Source organism: Aptenodytes forsteri, unplaced genomic scaffold (assembly GCF_000699145.1).
Source record: "Aptenodytes forsteri isolate BGI_AS27 unplaced genomic scaffold, ASM69914v1 Scaffold9, whole genome shotgun sequence".
NCBI lineage: Eukaryota > Metazoa > Chordata > Aves > Sphenisciformes > Spheniscidae > Aptenodytes > Aptenodytes forsteri.
This window is the reverse complement of record NW_008796217.1, coordinates 323,438-338,969: the sequence shown is the minus strand read 5'-3', so window position 1 is coordinate 338,969 and position 15,532 is coordinate 323,438.

The following is a 15,532-nucleotide window of genomic DNA, read 5'->3' as shown; positions in this document are numbered from 1 at the left end:
CACGCCCAAACGCATTTCCAGGGGCAGATCACTTCAACTCCACAGCATGTTAAAAATGAACAAACAAACAAAGCCCCGGGAAAGTCCACGCAACTGAATCCAATGCTGCATCCAATTACACTTGGACTCGGAGACTTATCAGCCAGCAGCCTGCATGCCAGCAGATTAAAACCTTAAAATCACGATGATTGTTTAATCTTACAGGGCTAAAAATCTCTCTTTTTTTTTTCATATCCTGTACAAAGCGAAAAATCCAGCAGCAGTCCAAGCATTAATAGTACTTTTATGCTATGTTTTAAAAAAGAGCATTTCGTCAGCGTGCACTTGGAGGCACAGAGCTAGCTCACTGTCAGGGAAAGTTGAAAGCCCAGCTGGGAGGATGCAGGTAGGAAGCCCCCAAGCCCTGTGCAGCGCTTGAGTGAAGGCAGGGCAGCTTCATGCGGAGGCAGAAAGCCCACGTGCACAGCCCTGTTTGCAGAATAGGGTCTGCAAGGCGGCAAGAGCAGTCGTGCTTCACTCTGGTTACACACATCTATAGATTTGGGGGAGGGAAGTGATTTCTAGTTAAAACCCAGGGACAGGAGGGATCTGGACCCTGACCGGTCTGTGCTACAGCTTGCAGTGTTACTTTGGGCACCTGATTCACTTCTTTATGGGCAGGTATTTCCCCAGCCCAGGACACAGAGGATGTGTGACACTGAGCATCCCCTGGGAAGCATGTTCAGTGCCCCCTCCCCACCAGCTTCCCTCCCTCCAGCTCCCCTTTCCTGCTCCCATAGTGAGTATGCCCATTCTCCACCCATAAGAGGAAGATAGGAGTTACCTGCTCGGCAGAACACTGTGAGATTTAATTCTCTAAGGTGTGCCTAATGCTCAAGATGCTGTGACACAGCAAACTGGGGGCTTACCATTGCTACTGGGAAAACTGCCTCTTTGAACTAGAGACACTAAAGACTACATCAGCCCTTTACAGTCTTCCCCACTTCAACTTACCCAGAAAATATGTGAAATTAAAGTATTTAATTCACTCATTAACTTGTGAAGTTGAACTTGCCTCTATTTTTTCAGTCTGCTTTTACCTCAGGCTGAAAAGTCATCTAATTCACTTACTAAAACCTCCACCATATAGACTGCCTGCTCTTAGTAAAAGCGATGCTCTCCTGATCTGAAAGCCCGTGGGGACAGATGGTCGGCCATCAGTAACATCAGGCCGTGCAATTTCAGATAGTGCCCTACTTAGGGTTTTCAAGAAGTTGTGCAACCTGCAAAATTAGCTTCTCAGTTATAAAATGATGCACTTACTTCTATGTATAGCATACTTAATTCCTTTCTTTGCCAGGTAACTCACAGCACCTCTTTTTACGTGCTCCCATACTCCAAAGCTTCTGCTCCCCGGTAGGGAGGACTTCCACACAACCCCATTGCTCCCCGAGCAGTTGCTGCCCGCCCGGCCTTTCCCCAGGGCTCGGCACTGTTATCTGACCACCGGTGACAACTGGCTGTGATGTATGTATGAACATTGCTCTGTCTGGAGGAAATCCCTGCTGCTCTTCCATATGTCCTCCCACTAGTGAGTCCTGATTTCTGCTAGCTCAAGACCTTTATCTGCTTTCCAGCAGATAAAGGCTATAGCTCCCCAGCTCGCTCTCAGTGTATTTCAAGAGATGAGGAGCACTGGTTTTAGGAACATCTCTGACCCCATCAGCAGCAATGGCTTCAGTTTGGGCCATCATGAAGGAAACTTTGGAGCAGCTTGAAGTTCTTATCACACTCCAGTTTCTTTCCTCAGTGCCATTTTAAATGTATTTACATTTATCTGGAACAAAGCCCCCAAACTAGCTCTGAGTTATTAGACACCTCTGAAGCTACAGCATCTAAATCCCCATAGATACATAAACTTTCTCTCTGACTTGCAGCATAACAGATCCAAAGTCAGAGAGAGGTCGGTTTCCTAATAATGCTCTAATATTTGTATTTATGTCACTAGACTGATAAAAATCCCATTATATAACCAATATTTTTTACATAACATGGCAGATTTGATATTCAAGCTACAGGCTTATGATGATACATCTTGGAATTTCTATTTATTAAACTATTTTTGGAATATCAGCGTGTCATCCTGGGATCAGACATACAGTACTATATTTAATGGAAACTCTGAGTGTTTGCACAGAAGCATTAAACTTAATAGACTTGGAGGAGGACATCTCCGCCAAACCAGTTCATATGACTAAGGCAGACAGTATTTACTGTTTATCATGCATGAAATGTTATTTATCCCCTAGGTTGCTTTTTCTGCCTTGCTTGGGCCCTGTTCAGACAGTTGTTTAATGGGATCCCTTGCAAACACAGGATGTGTACAGAAGGCCAACAGTGAGTATGTCCTCTTCAGAAGCTTAATCATACAAAGCCCTATAGGTTTGGTGTCTAAAATGGTGCTGTAAAACTGAGATGAGCTGGACCACATATATAACCCCTTCCCTCTCTAAATATAATGCAAACAGCAGCAACGACAAATTCTCAGCAGCAACCAGTTCCAATGTACTGATACTATAGGCCAACCCCAGTGCTATCTTTTATCCATTTCCTTTTTCTTAGTACAAAATTTACAGCACATGGTGTCAACTCATTTAAAGAGCATCTCTTGATCAAGTTAGCAAGTTAGCCTGCAGCTAAGGAGGAGAATGCCAGCAGCTAAAAATATTATTGCTAGTTGTCACTGAACGTCTAAGCTAGTGAAGGCTGAAAGGCAAATATGGGTTGTCTGCATTTTCAGACCAAAGGATTTCTGCATAACATATGATTTTAGTTTACTAGTCTCTCTCTGTAAAGCACATGTACTGTATAGCAAATTGGGCATTTACAGCAAAATAAATGTCACTGAACTAGAATAATAAAATTAAAAAGGGGGGGAAAGAGGGCGGACTCAGCTTTTGCGCCATTTCCAGCATGCCTTCGCAGAGTGAGCTGAACCACACCATTGTCTCTTCTCTCAAACACTGGCGTCTTGTTTGCTAACAAAGGCCTCAGGGGTAGGAAAGAACAAATTTTAGTATGAAAAGCTTTCAGTTTTGTACATGTGGCATGATTTCTGTTGTAGTCGTGTGGGCAGCGCTGAGGACTCGCTGGAAGCAAGCGGCGGGGAACTTCGCATGCTGCCTGGCTCCTCTGTGCCAGCTCCAGCGTGGCGGGAAGAGACGCTGCGGGAGCGATGGCTCCTCTCCCCCCCCGCTGCTGCCGTGCCCGCGCAGGCTGGCAGGGACAGGGTATCGAGTGGCAGGTCCTTGGCTCACCGCTCTACCTGCCAAAGGGAGCAACTATGGCGGGCAGAGGAGCGGCATGGGCATGCCTCCTTGGACAACACCACAAGCTTTAAAGGGAGGTTGCTCCGTGATGAGGAATTGTGACAAATCCATGACTGATCTCTAACTAAATACACTTAACACCGCACACAGATACAGTCATAGGTCAAAGAGAGGCCTGTTTCCTCGCAGGCACGGTATACTCGGTAATCTGCCAGACAGATTAGGTTTGCTCAATTGCAAACACGCTGTGGAGATGACACACGGTGCAGGAATCTCACAGCTATTGGGTTTTTCTCCCACGGAGCCCTTCCCACGATGCGCTCAGGAGACACCACCGAAGAAGCTGGCTCTTAGCAAAACACGGGGCACAGAGGGGAAACGGTGGCGAAGGCTAGTCAGCCAAAGGCCTTCGCCATACCACAATGCCGCCAGCCCGTGCCATGGCACCGGGAGCTGCCATTAAAAGGCTTCTGTGCTGCTGAAACAATGGGAGGAAACAAGCTCCAAGCAGAAAACATACTGAACATGAAGCAGAGCACAATGCCTGCAGAGTGGCACTTGCCAACCTCATCTTGCAAAACCCACTTTCCTACGAAACCCTCCCTCTGGCGGGAAGGCTCTTGACGACAATTAGGTGAATAGAGACTGCAGAGGTGAGCAGGGCCAGGAGGCTCCGCAACACAAAGCTCGGGTTTAGGAAGGGAGTCAGGCTGCACAGAAACTAGGCTGCTGCTGTTCTCTGGTTTATTTTTGAGGGGAACACAATCTACTTGCTCCTGGGGAATCAAAAATACACAAAAATAATTAATTGGCTGCCACCCTCCTCTGTTCAACAGAACTCCAACTGCAATTGCTGAGAGCTTCCCCTGAACACAGGTCCATCTGGACTCCTCAAGGATGCCATCTTGCCCGCTGAAAACCTCTCATTTCCAGCACAAAACTTCCTTTCAGGTGAGCTGGAGCTCAGTAAACTGAGCATTGTGATTAAAAAAGAAGCACCGCAGGTTTTTTTAAAGGATTAAGATATATCTATAGTTTTGCTTTTTACTCCTCAGAGTTTCAACTTTCTTTTGTTTTAATAACAACCAGTCCCTCTGCAAATCATGAGTCTGAGGAGCTGTCAACAATATGCTGGAAGTGTTTATGGCAGCAGATTGTCTGCACTGGGCTCCTATTCTGGAGAGCCTGGGTGCACTTCCATCATCACTAATCCCACCTATCTTTTGAGGATAACCCACTTCAGAGCAAAAGGAACGGCTCATTTAGGAGGACTCCTGCAGTAAATGTTCTGAAGTTAAAATTATTAAAATTTTAGTCTTTACACCTCTCCTAAACTAATGCGATTGGTTGCATATCAGCATTGCAGTGGCCAGTTGTCATTTATATGCACTTCTTTCTGACAGGGTATTTGGTCCCCTCCCCCACAGATAAAAGAAATAATTTACCTACAGCAAATGGAAATATAATATCTCTTAAACTTCAGATCCCCTTTCTAAATCCTTCTCAAACAGATTTTTCTGTACACATCATGATTATTTTTCTCAAAAAGATGTAGTGAACCAAACAATACAACAGCCAAAGGTGAAATGCTGTAGAATCAGGAAGGCACTAGCGAGACTGTTATTAAAAATAATAGTTGCTGTAAGCCTCGTATAGAGTATTAATATAATAAGCTATTGTCTATTTTGGAAAAACAACTGGAAGTTACATCAAGTGGTATGCAATTACATAGTCATCTCCAATTAAAAAAATAATGGGCGGACTAAAACCTTTTATGTTGTCAGGCAATTGTATCACTTAATGCGTTAAGCTGTGTATTTCACGTCTGCCGTTGTATTTAATATGTCTGAAATAATATTTTGACTTCTCATTTTTGTAAACTGTAGTAAATATGCCCTGTATTACAAATACATTGTCAGTATCAAGGAAGAAATAGTCAAGAAATAAGGAAAGGATCTAGGCATAGGATGAACTAATTCAGCGATTCCCCCGAATAACCTTGTAGAGATTAACATGGTAACAGCAGGTCTAGCCTATTTATTGCCTCGACTTCCTTTCCTCCCACTCTCTCCTTTATCCTTACTGATCTATCTCCATACTTGTCAAGGTTATTAATGACATTTTCCTGGCTAACTTCATGAGCCTCTCCTCTGTGCTTAATATTCATGACCCAAACAGCAGCAGAAGGATGGAAGAGCCAGGGGCATGAGGGCTAAGCAGGGCAGATGAGAGCAGAACTGGACACTGCTGCCATTGCTGCCGCCACGGAGGAGGAGGAGCACCAGGTCCCCCACAGTGGGGCTGGTGGGAGCCACTTCATCTGCAAATAGGGCTTTCTCAGGGAAACTGCACTGAATTTATTTCTGAATTACTTCTTGTTCTCTGTGTGGATACAACACACGTGATCGACTGAATTTGACTGACTGCAATATACATGAATGAGTACGGTTATCACACCTATAAATTAAAGTGTATCTATGATAACATCTGGTTTGTAGTCAAACCAAAATTCAAACATGATATTTATCCTGATATTTGTAAAAAATCTTCAGTGATCCCATTATTCTCTCAATGATGTTGTTTTTGTTGACAAGAAAACTAAGAGAGTATTTTTCTAACAAATAGACATTTAAGGATAGGATGGATGGATGGATGGATGGATGGATGGATGGATGGATGGATGGATGGATGGATGGATGGATGGATGGATGGATGGATGGATGGATGGATGGATGGATGGATGGATGGATGGATGGATGGATGGATGGATGGATGGATGGATGGATGGATGGATGGATGGATGGATGGATGGATGGATGGATGGATGGATGGATGGATGGATGGATGGATGGATGGATGGATGGATGGATGGATGGATGGATGGATGGATGGATGGATGGCAGGTGTCTAATCTAAAACAGTAATCTGGTCTCTCTTTATAACCAAAGGAGAAAAACAGAACCCTCCAGCCAGTGGTTCATCCTCTTCTGTGACAGACCAAGATTAAAATGGGTCTTTGCAGCTCATTTATGGATCATATAAGGAATTAAATGACTCAGGTAGAAACAGATAGCTTAGTTTAAGATAGTCAAAATTAGGTAAGATTAATGTCTCTCTGAACTCTTTTCTATTTCTATTTTTCTATTATCTATTCAATTTTAGAATAAATGAAATAAGGAATCATTCATTTTATCAGCCTCAACCATATCTGTAAGTAATTATAGAATAATAACTGTACTTTGTTTTGCTTATCAAGACTTCCCATACTTTAGACCTGGCTAAGACTCATGCTCTGGAAACATGGAATACCCAGTTTACTATATAATTTGTTACACAGCTGCATGTACCTTTATAGGTTTATCTGGGCTCATTGGATGAACTTTTTCAAGAAGTGTAACTACAGAGGAATCAGTCTGTAATTAATACAAATTTCTGATGCTGACTATATAGGTAGCCAGTATTTTGACATTTCACCCACAGAGGAAATAGTCTGGCAACATAATGAACTTAATATGATATACAATGGCCTCTCTGAATTAAGAGGCAAGTGACTCATGCTCTCTGCAAGATACGGGACTATTAGTCAAGAGACAGAGATTTAAAAAAATATCCTAAACATGATAGTTTTTATCCAGACCCGCAGTGGATGCTGGCTCAGCACCACGTAAGCTCTACGTGTATATGACCTGTTGATCTTTTTCCATTTTTGCTGTGAAGCTCTTGCTTTCTGAAGAAACAGCACTTTGTTTAGGAGAGCCAGCTTGCCATTGATTAAAACCGTCATTGCCCTGCAAGGAGACTGCAGAGCTTGAACTAGAGCCAAATCTGCTGAGCTACCACAATGAAGTGGAGAAGTTAACGTGCTTACTTCCCGGTCTGGGGGGAGAGAGAGGAAGGCAAGAACATCCCCTCTGAGAAAGGTGACGCCTGTGAGCATAGCGCAGTGCCCTTGAAGGGATGAGAAAGGGGCTAGAGGCACCGTAAGCGCAGCAGTCGTGCCCTTGGGGCCCTTTCGGCTTACTCGTGTGGGGTTGCCATTAACTGTAACTGCTTGTGCATTGAAGGAGCTGGTTGGGTGCCATGCTCAATCACAGGGTTAAATTGAGGACCGTGTTTTGTGAGACTGCATTAAGTCTGTATAATGTCAGGACATCAAATGACTGAGCTCGATAATAAATCCCAGTGCTATACAGCTACCATGTTGTATAGCTGGTGGTGTAAGGCCTGGATTTTTGACCATGTGCCTTATCACACCCCCAAACACATATATAGGACAGTACACAAACACCTACCTCCACGCTTTTGGGATAATTCTCATTTCTGTGTCTCAAACACTACTACGCCCTACAGGCAGGTGTTATCTCAAAGCAATACAGTAACTGGCTCTCTGCTCCGTACACAGTAAAACTTAACAAAAATAAATGCAATACAAAAAATAAAATACAGAAAGTTCTTCTGTTTCTCACTTTGAGTTCTGATACTATATGCTGGTGGGAGTAAACTTCTCTTGGAGTGAGACCAACTCAGCCTTGCAGCATATGCTTTAGGCTGAATCTTATGGACCACAGTCAGAGCTTCTGTTCATATAAAGAAGCAAAAATCCACCCCTCCCGGGATTATGACAAAACATGGGGGAAAACAGGCTTCCGGAAAGTTTCCCAGAAACCACAGAGTTAGACAGCAATGGCATTTATGTTCGGAGCCACTAACCGCTCAGCAGAGCCAGCTGATCTCTGGAGGGGCTGTAAAGCAATGCCGAGAGAGCTGCCAGAATGTAAAGTATGCTGTGGCAGTCTCAGGAACCAACAGCAGTGCCGTAAGTTTTGCCCAAGCTCAAGACAGCTTGAAACAAGAGACTTTAATGTGGGTTAAAGAAGAGATTTATGTAAGTGAAAGAGAACAAATGATTTGTGAACCAGTGATTCATGAACCGGTGATCATCTTGTCTAAAAAACTGGCAATCTGTAAAATTGTTCCTGGACAGTAACAGTTTAGGAGTGGATTCTCGATGGTGTAATGCTCTGTTTGTTCAGTGCTCACAGGGAGATGGGGATGATAAGCAATTTGCAGGGAGGACAGTGCCAATATCAGCATCAAGCAGCAAACAGGATTTTTCTCTAGTTTTGGCAGTTTCTGGGTGGTGTGAAGGAACTCTAAAGCTTCAGCCTCAAACTTACAAACAGCATGACGGAGTTACACTGCTGCTCAGCAGTCATGACACCTTCAGGTAAACTACACAGTGCAAGGACCTAGAAATGTAGTCATGCGTTTTCCATCATTAGTAATATTTCTGTCCCCTTTTACTGCAGCATCTTGTGACTTCTGCCTGTAAAAATGCATAAACTAGGTAGACAATCTAAGGTGAAAGGAATTATTCGTGCCATTTAGGACACAAAGAAGGCAATTAGCAAATAAGAACACAACATGTTTTCAGGTTGAAAGAATACTTTTTAACAAGCCTGAGCCATTGCACTTTACCAAAAAAAAGGAGAAACGCTAGTTTTATAAAAATGCTGTGCTTTATGACTGTGAACTTCTATTTCAATATCCTTTATGAATTGCATGGCAAAAAAAAAAAAAAAAAAAGAGGGCAATAGGGAACCATTTTCCATGTGCATAAGTGGAACTGTGGCATGGAGGGAATCACTGGTTTTGATGCTGGGCTAGCCACGGCTGTCTTACAGCTTGCCTGAGCTTGGCTGTATATCCATGAATGCCTCTGTGTCCCAGGATGTGTTCCCCTGAGGTGGGAGCATACAGTGTTTACAGCTTACCCATTTGTGAAATATGTGCTTTTGTCCCATCGAGCTTCAAGGAATGTCACCCTGTTCATGAGAGACAGAGTCAAATCCTGGACTGGCATCCCAAAAGAAGTGGTAAGGCTGTATGACCCCTGGTGTATCTCTGACTAATGGCTCCAGAATGTGTGTTTGCTTAGAAACAGAGCAGGAATCCATGCAGACAAAAGTGATGTGGGGTTAAAGAAAAGATAGGAGGCTCTGCACTAAGCTGTGATCACTTATTTATTTCATTATATGCATGAATTTTACCCCATATATTACGTTCCCCCTTGGTATATAATAAAGGTTCCTATAGCTTAAACCTGTATCAGCCTCTGTTCTCCTTATGGACACAGCACAGAAAGAGAATAGTTGGGAAAGGACTAGCACCACTTGAAAAGTAGAAAGCTGCCTGCAGAACGGGCAATTTCATCCTGTAGAGTATGTACCTCCCTTGATTTCCTTCCAGCTCACCCCGCAGAAAAAGCAGCGCAATGCATAACCAACTTCTTCTCCTGAATGCGGCTTCTGAGCAGCACTCGGCCCTCGCTCAGCTTCCCTTTTCCCACAAAGAGGCAAGGGAACTACTGTGTGCTGCAGACTGCAGATGAAAAGCATGGTTCACTGCGCTTTTATAAGGGCGTGTTATAGGATATGCAAACCACTTGAGATCACACACTTTGAACTTGTATAAAGCACCAGAATGTATCCAAGTTGTTTTATTTTTCCTTCGAAATAATTGTTTTGTGTCACGTTTGCTTTGCCCACTGCTTGAAGCTGGTTTTGTTACTCCTTTACTCTGTGGGTAAGTAGTGGTGCGGCTCCCCCTGAAGACACATATGCATTCCCACGGCCATTAGTGAAAAACTCAGACAAAGACTGACTCCACTTCTCCGCTAGTGAATGAACACATAAAGGCCGTATAATCCTAGTTTTATTTTTCCGTACAGCATGGCATCAGGTGTCATTTGACCCTGATATCCTTCTAACTCCCTACGACCTGCAGCCCACTGCCCTCTGGTATGAAGCAGCGGCTTTTGTTCCTGATGGCACACCATGCACAGCTGCTTCTGCCATTGTTTGGAGGGGGACAGATGGCTGCGCTCAGCACAAAAAAGAGATTAAAAAAGAACTGGGGGAATGACCTCACTACCCAGCCTGGGATTTAATTCACGGGACCCGTGGGGCTACCACCAGCATGAACTCAAACTGCAGTTGACTCTGCCCACGGAAAGGAAAAAGTTTGTATTTTGCAGAAAGGAAGACGCTTCTTTTAAAATATGTAGTTGCCATCACTCTAATATTTATATTCTTTCACAGCTGTTCAGCTAATCTGTATAGATACCATCCTATCAGCAGCAGCACTTTTGAAGTACTCAAAAAGCAAGACTGATACTGTACCCTACCTCTATCCATGCCCATAGTTCAACTGCAGTAACTTGGTTTACAGCTTTTTTATTTTGTTTTGCTTCTGATGAAGCGTTCATAAGAAATGGTTGGGGAAACACGGAACAGAATAAATGAGTTTCACCATTAGGACCAATCCTGCTAAGACATTTTGTAGGTAAAGGATTTAATCCATATCTCATAGTCCCACTTAAGTCAATGAAACTAAATAGCACAAAACTTTAGTTCTGGAAGTAGTTAGCTTTGTAGTCACTTTTCTGCCTTGAATTCAGCTCCAGACCTATGAAATCATGCTGAATTCTCCCCTTCCTGATCACTGGAGACCAAAGGATGGCAGCCATTGCAGTACTCCAGGATGAACTCTCTGGGGAACTATGAATACCTTCAATGGACTGTGTATACAGTGATCTTGTCCAGCTAAAGTGTTTTCTGCAGTCTACCTAGCTAGTATTTATCTGAATTTACATATTATCTTAAGTACATTACCTGATTACTGTTTGGGAGAGGGGAATTTGGCCCCTGTATGTGTGGTACTTGGTGCCATCACGTTTTTCTGCAGAGCAGAGATTTTTGCTTTGCGACAGATAACATTCCTAGCAAAACCATACAAAAATCATGAAATAAAAGTTCTGAAATGGACCTAGCTAGTATTTATCTGAATTTACATATTATCTTAAGTACATTACCTGATTACTGTTTGGGAGAGGGGAATTTGGCCCCTGTATGTGTGGTACTTGGTGCCATCACGTTTTTCTGCAGAGCAGAGATTTTTGCTTTGCGACAGATAACATTCCTAGCAAAACCATACAAAAATCATGAAATAAAAGTTCTGAAATGGAAGTACTAGTAAGATCTTTCCAAAGCGTTAACCGCCTGAAAAAGGTAGTACATTACCTGATTACTGTTTGGGAGAGGGGAATTTGGCCCCTGTATGTGTGGTACTTGGTGCCATCACGTTTTTCTGCAGAGCAGAGATTTTTGCTTTGCGACAGATAACATTCCTAGCAAAACCATACAAAAATCATGAAATAAAAGTTCTGAAATGGAAGTACTAGTCCCTCCCCCCCCCCCCCCCCCCCGCCATGAAAAAGGTTAGCAGTATACATAAGGTGCAGTATACACAGTGAGTGTCATGGATATATATTATGTCATCAGCAATCAGAGCAGGATTTCTGAATTCTGCTTGTTGTAACACTGTTGACCACACAGACTAGGCTAAAATGATTAATCTTGCTGTGCCTCTGTTTTTCCAGCTGTAAAAGTGACATAATACAAGCCTGCCTATGATCCTGGGGCTTCTGTAAGATGTAATTCATACTTGTGAGCCTCTGTTAGGGTGTATGGGGAATGGCATAACAGCAGTACGGTTATATAAGGAATACTAATAGTTTGGTAAAATTTGTAAAATTCAGCAAACATTTTTTTTTTAAAATAAAACTCAAACAGGCACATGTTGATGTTCATTTTGATCCATTGTGTTTAGTGGATTGTTACATTTAAGTGACATTACTGCTTTCAGGAAAGTCTCATTGAAGACACTCGTCAATGTGGCCACATAGCTACTACCACCCTCTTTATGTTACTAGACATTGCCAAAAGGACCAGAAATGATTTTTCTAAACTGTTTTATTTCACCCTTCCTGTTAAACAACTGACAGGCACTAGACGTGTAGGAATGCCACCATGTGAAGATGAAACCATTCCACAAAGAATAAAAAGCTCCTTCAAGGTGAGTTTTTTTCCCTGAAAGGAAAAAAAGGAAGGTATTGAGCACTTTCTGTCTCCTCAGAGACAACTGGGAGTACCACACATGGGCATTACTGAGATCAAGAAAGCCCCCAGCATCTTCTCTCACTGAAGCAATTTCTTCTTTCCTTGAGTGACTGGGAACAGCAGAGACGTGCTCCTCCACGCAGCCCGCGCTGGGGCTGGGACCCATCATCCAACAGTGTCCCACTGCATCTCCTGCTCCAACCCCAGCAGCTGAACCAGGCTCAGACCCGAGGATGGTTTTACTCCTAAATGCAGATCAGCGTCCGTGGGAGATGTTACTGTCTATTTGTGGTTTTGCCCAAAGACCCAAGATGAGCCTTCTTCCTCTTGCATCTAACCACACAAAGTAAGATTCAGATTATCCCCTCGGGCACAGCTGTACAAACCAGCTCTATCTGGGAGACTTCTGGAGCAAACCCGTGGCTTTCAGTGGATTTGCACAGCTGCGGCCAGTGGATAGGAGCACAGAAAGCCATGATGCTGATGAGACAAGAGACGTAACAGCTCCCATCAAACGTGCTCTGAGTTTTACTGTCTCAGCAGTGCTGACGGCAGCACCAGCATATACTGGAAGGGCTTGAACCGACAATGTGCTGCACATCTTCCACTGCCACTAATTCAGACCTGAAGGCATTCAGACCAGAGGTTATGATAAAAAAGGGGAGGACTCATTTGCTCAGAAAGTACCATCATTTTTTACTTTGCTAATCTGAAGACTAGAACAGCATATCAGTCAGTATGTTTGAACTTGGGGGGGGATTTTTCAGGGAAACATTTTCTGTTGCAGAATACGTAACTCATCAGACCAGGAACTTTGCACAGGGAAGTTCTGACCAAGACCCAAATTCCATTTTTTTTAAACTGTGGAAACATTTAAGTTTGAAATATTTTAAAAAGCAATTTTCTGTTTCCAGTTTGAAACACTTTGTTAAAAACACTTAATAAAGCATTAAAAATAGTTGGAACAGTTTCAGTCAATCTAACTCAAATCTTTTTCTGCCTTTTATACTGCTTCCTCAGTGCTCGGTCATGAAAAGTTGAGTGTTTTACTTTTATCGCAATTCAGAACAAAGTAAAAACAGAAGTGCAGAAATTGCCCATTACTATTTTAACCCTCCACTACGGTGCTTCGATAAAATGTTAGTTTCAAAGGCGATCCTCTACCGACGACTGCCAAGCAAAGTTGTATTCCCCTGTACGAGTTCAATACAGAGACACAGGAGCTTTGCATTCGTTTTTTTTCTGTTAATCAGTTGTTCCCCAGAGCTCTTTTAATCTGCAGTGACAGCCTCAGTCCCGCCGAGAATGCCTTTTCTGCTACTAAAACAAAAGGCACATCTCTACATACTTTATAATTTCAAGCAGAAAAGAATCTTATTCTCCTGGTTGAAGAAAGCAATAACAAAAGACTCATGTCTTAGCAGGCTGATGTGAATCACGGCCATCTTCTGCTTTCTTGTTTGCTCTCTTGGGACTTCAACTGAAAGACAGACTTAATCTAGCCAGCATGGAAAGAAGGAGCCACGCCACAGCCATGCCCTTGCAAAGGCCGATCGACGAGAAGTGCCCCTGAAGGAATGCCTTAGAAAGACTCTCAGCTGTTTGTAAAGTATCACACTTCAGCCCCGGTGGAGGGGACAGACATACTTAATATAGAAGGCATTAATGAAGGATTTACTCAGCCAGGAGCAGACAATGCAGCATTTTAAACCTCATGTTTATGCGAAATAGCCAAAGACTTGCCAGAGCACAAGACAACAACTAAAATCAGACTTCACTGCATTGAAAGAAAACCATAGCTCCACGGCATGTCTTTTTGGGTGCTACGTTTTCACACCGCACTAATTGCCTCATTTATATTAAGTTAATTTCCAAATTAGACAAAACTTTAAATTTTTTTAGTTGCAACATTAAGAATAACAGCTCTTTGGCTCTACATTTTGAAAAACAGGCTGAGCACTGTATTGCCCATTCAGACAAAGTAAGTTAATTTATCACTTAAATACATTTTCACTTCATTCTAAAACCATCTAATTTGCTTTAAGAAGTTTAACAAGTTGGTTTACTATTGCTGTAAGACAGGGAGATTTCATTAAATGAACTGCCATCTTCTATCAGCATCATCATGATTACATCCTGCCCTTGTTTTATTTTAATTTATAGCAATTTTTTGCAATTTGCCAATATGGGTTCTTAGTAACTTAACAGAATTACAAGACTGGCATGGAGAGCAAGCCAGTCGCTTCCATCTCCCTTGTGCTCCACACTTCATTTGCACCCCAGTTTCACAGCCTGCAGTGCTGCATGGTACTTGCAGGGCACCAGACCTGGAGACTTTCCTGATGTGTAGGATGAGGTCTTCCTAACTGGGGGCTTTTTGCTTTCTTACTCATCTTCTTCATTAACTTCAGCAGTGGCAAAATGTTGCGAAGAGAAAGGTTATCTCCACAGGCAACAGTTCACAAATCGTCTCAAGCATTATAGGTCAAACCTCAACATCCTAAATTTGTTTGCAAACTAACAGGCAAAACGTGCTTTACAACATGTGTACCACTTGCTCCGCAACGCACGAGCTACTGAAGAGGCTGTTGCTCTAACAGTGGTTTCTAGCTTGGTTTTTAGGAACAAGCAGCCGGTAGCAGCAATGGACAGATCGTGGTGGCAATGAATGTTTCTAAAGGAAACCACTGCAATCCCCAGGTAGATGCAGGTTAAAAAAAAAGCGCCCTTACTAGATACTACTGCCTATAAATGCCAGAGAGCAGTGGAGAGTGTAGCAATACCCCCCAGCTGCAGGCTCTAGTAACACGTGCCAGGCAAACACCCAGACTTGAAGGAGCAGCTGTAATCCCCAAGAGACTTTCAGGTTGCTTCACTGCATCACCCAGATTCAGCTCCACGTTATCCAGAGCTTGACTGTGCCACCAGCTTCCACATTGCCACCTCTGTGCACACAATGAAAATCAACCGGGTGTTGTTGAGATAAAGCCCTACACCTCTGTATCGCTGCAGCTGCGTGGACTCAGCAGGGCAGAGGCAAGGGGGAACATCTGTCCCAGGGAGTTCCTGGGACAAAGAACCAACACCTGGAAATGAACAAGTGGTGGCTCTCAGCTAACAACAAAGCCACTAAAAACCAATTATAGCTGTTCCCCCAGATGTTTGCACTGACACAGTCTGATCAATGATGGTCTCAGCAGTGTGAAAAACATACATGCTTACTGCTAAGGGGAAGAGTTAGGAACCATCCACGTACCAGCTCTC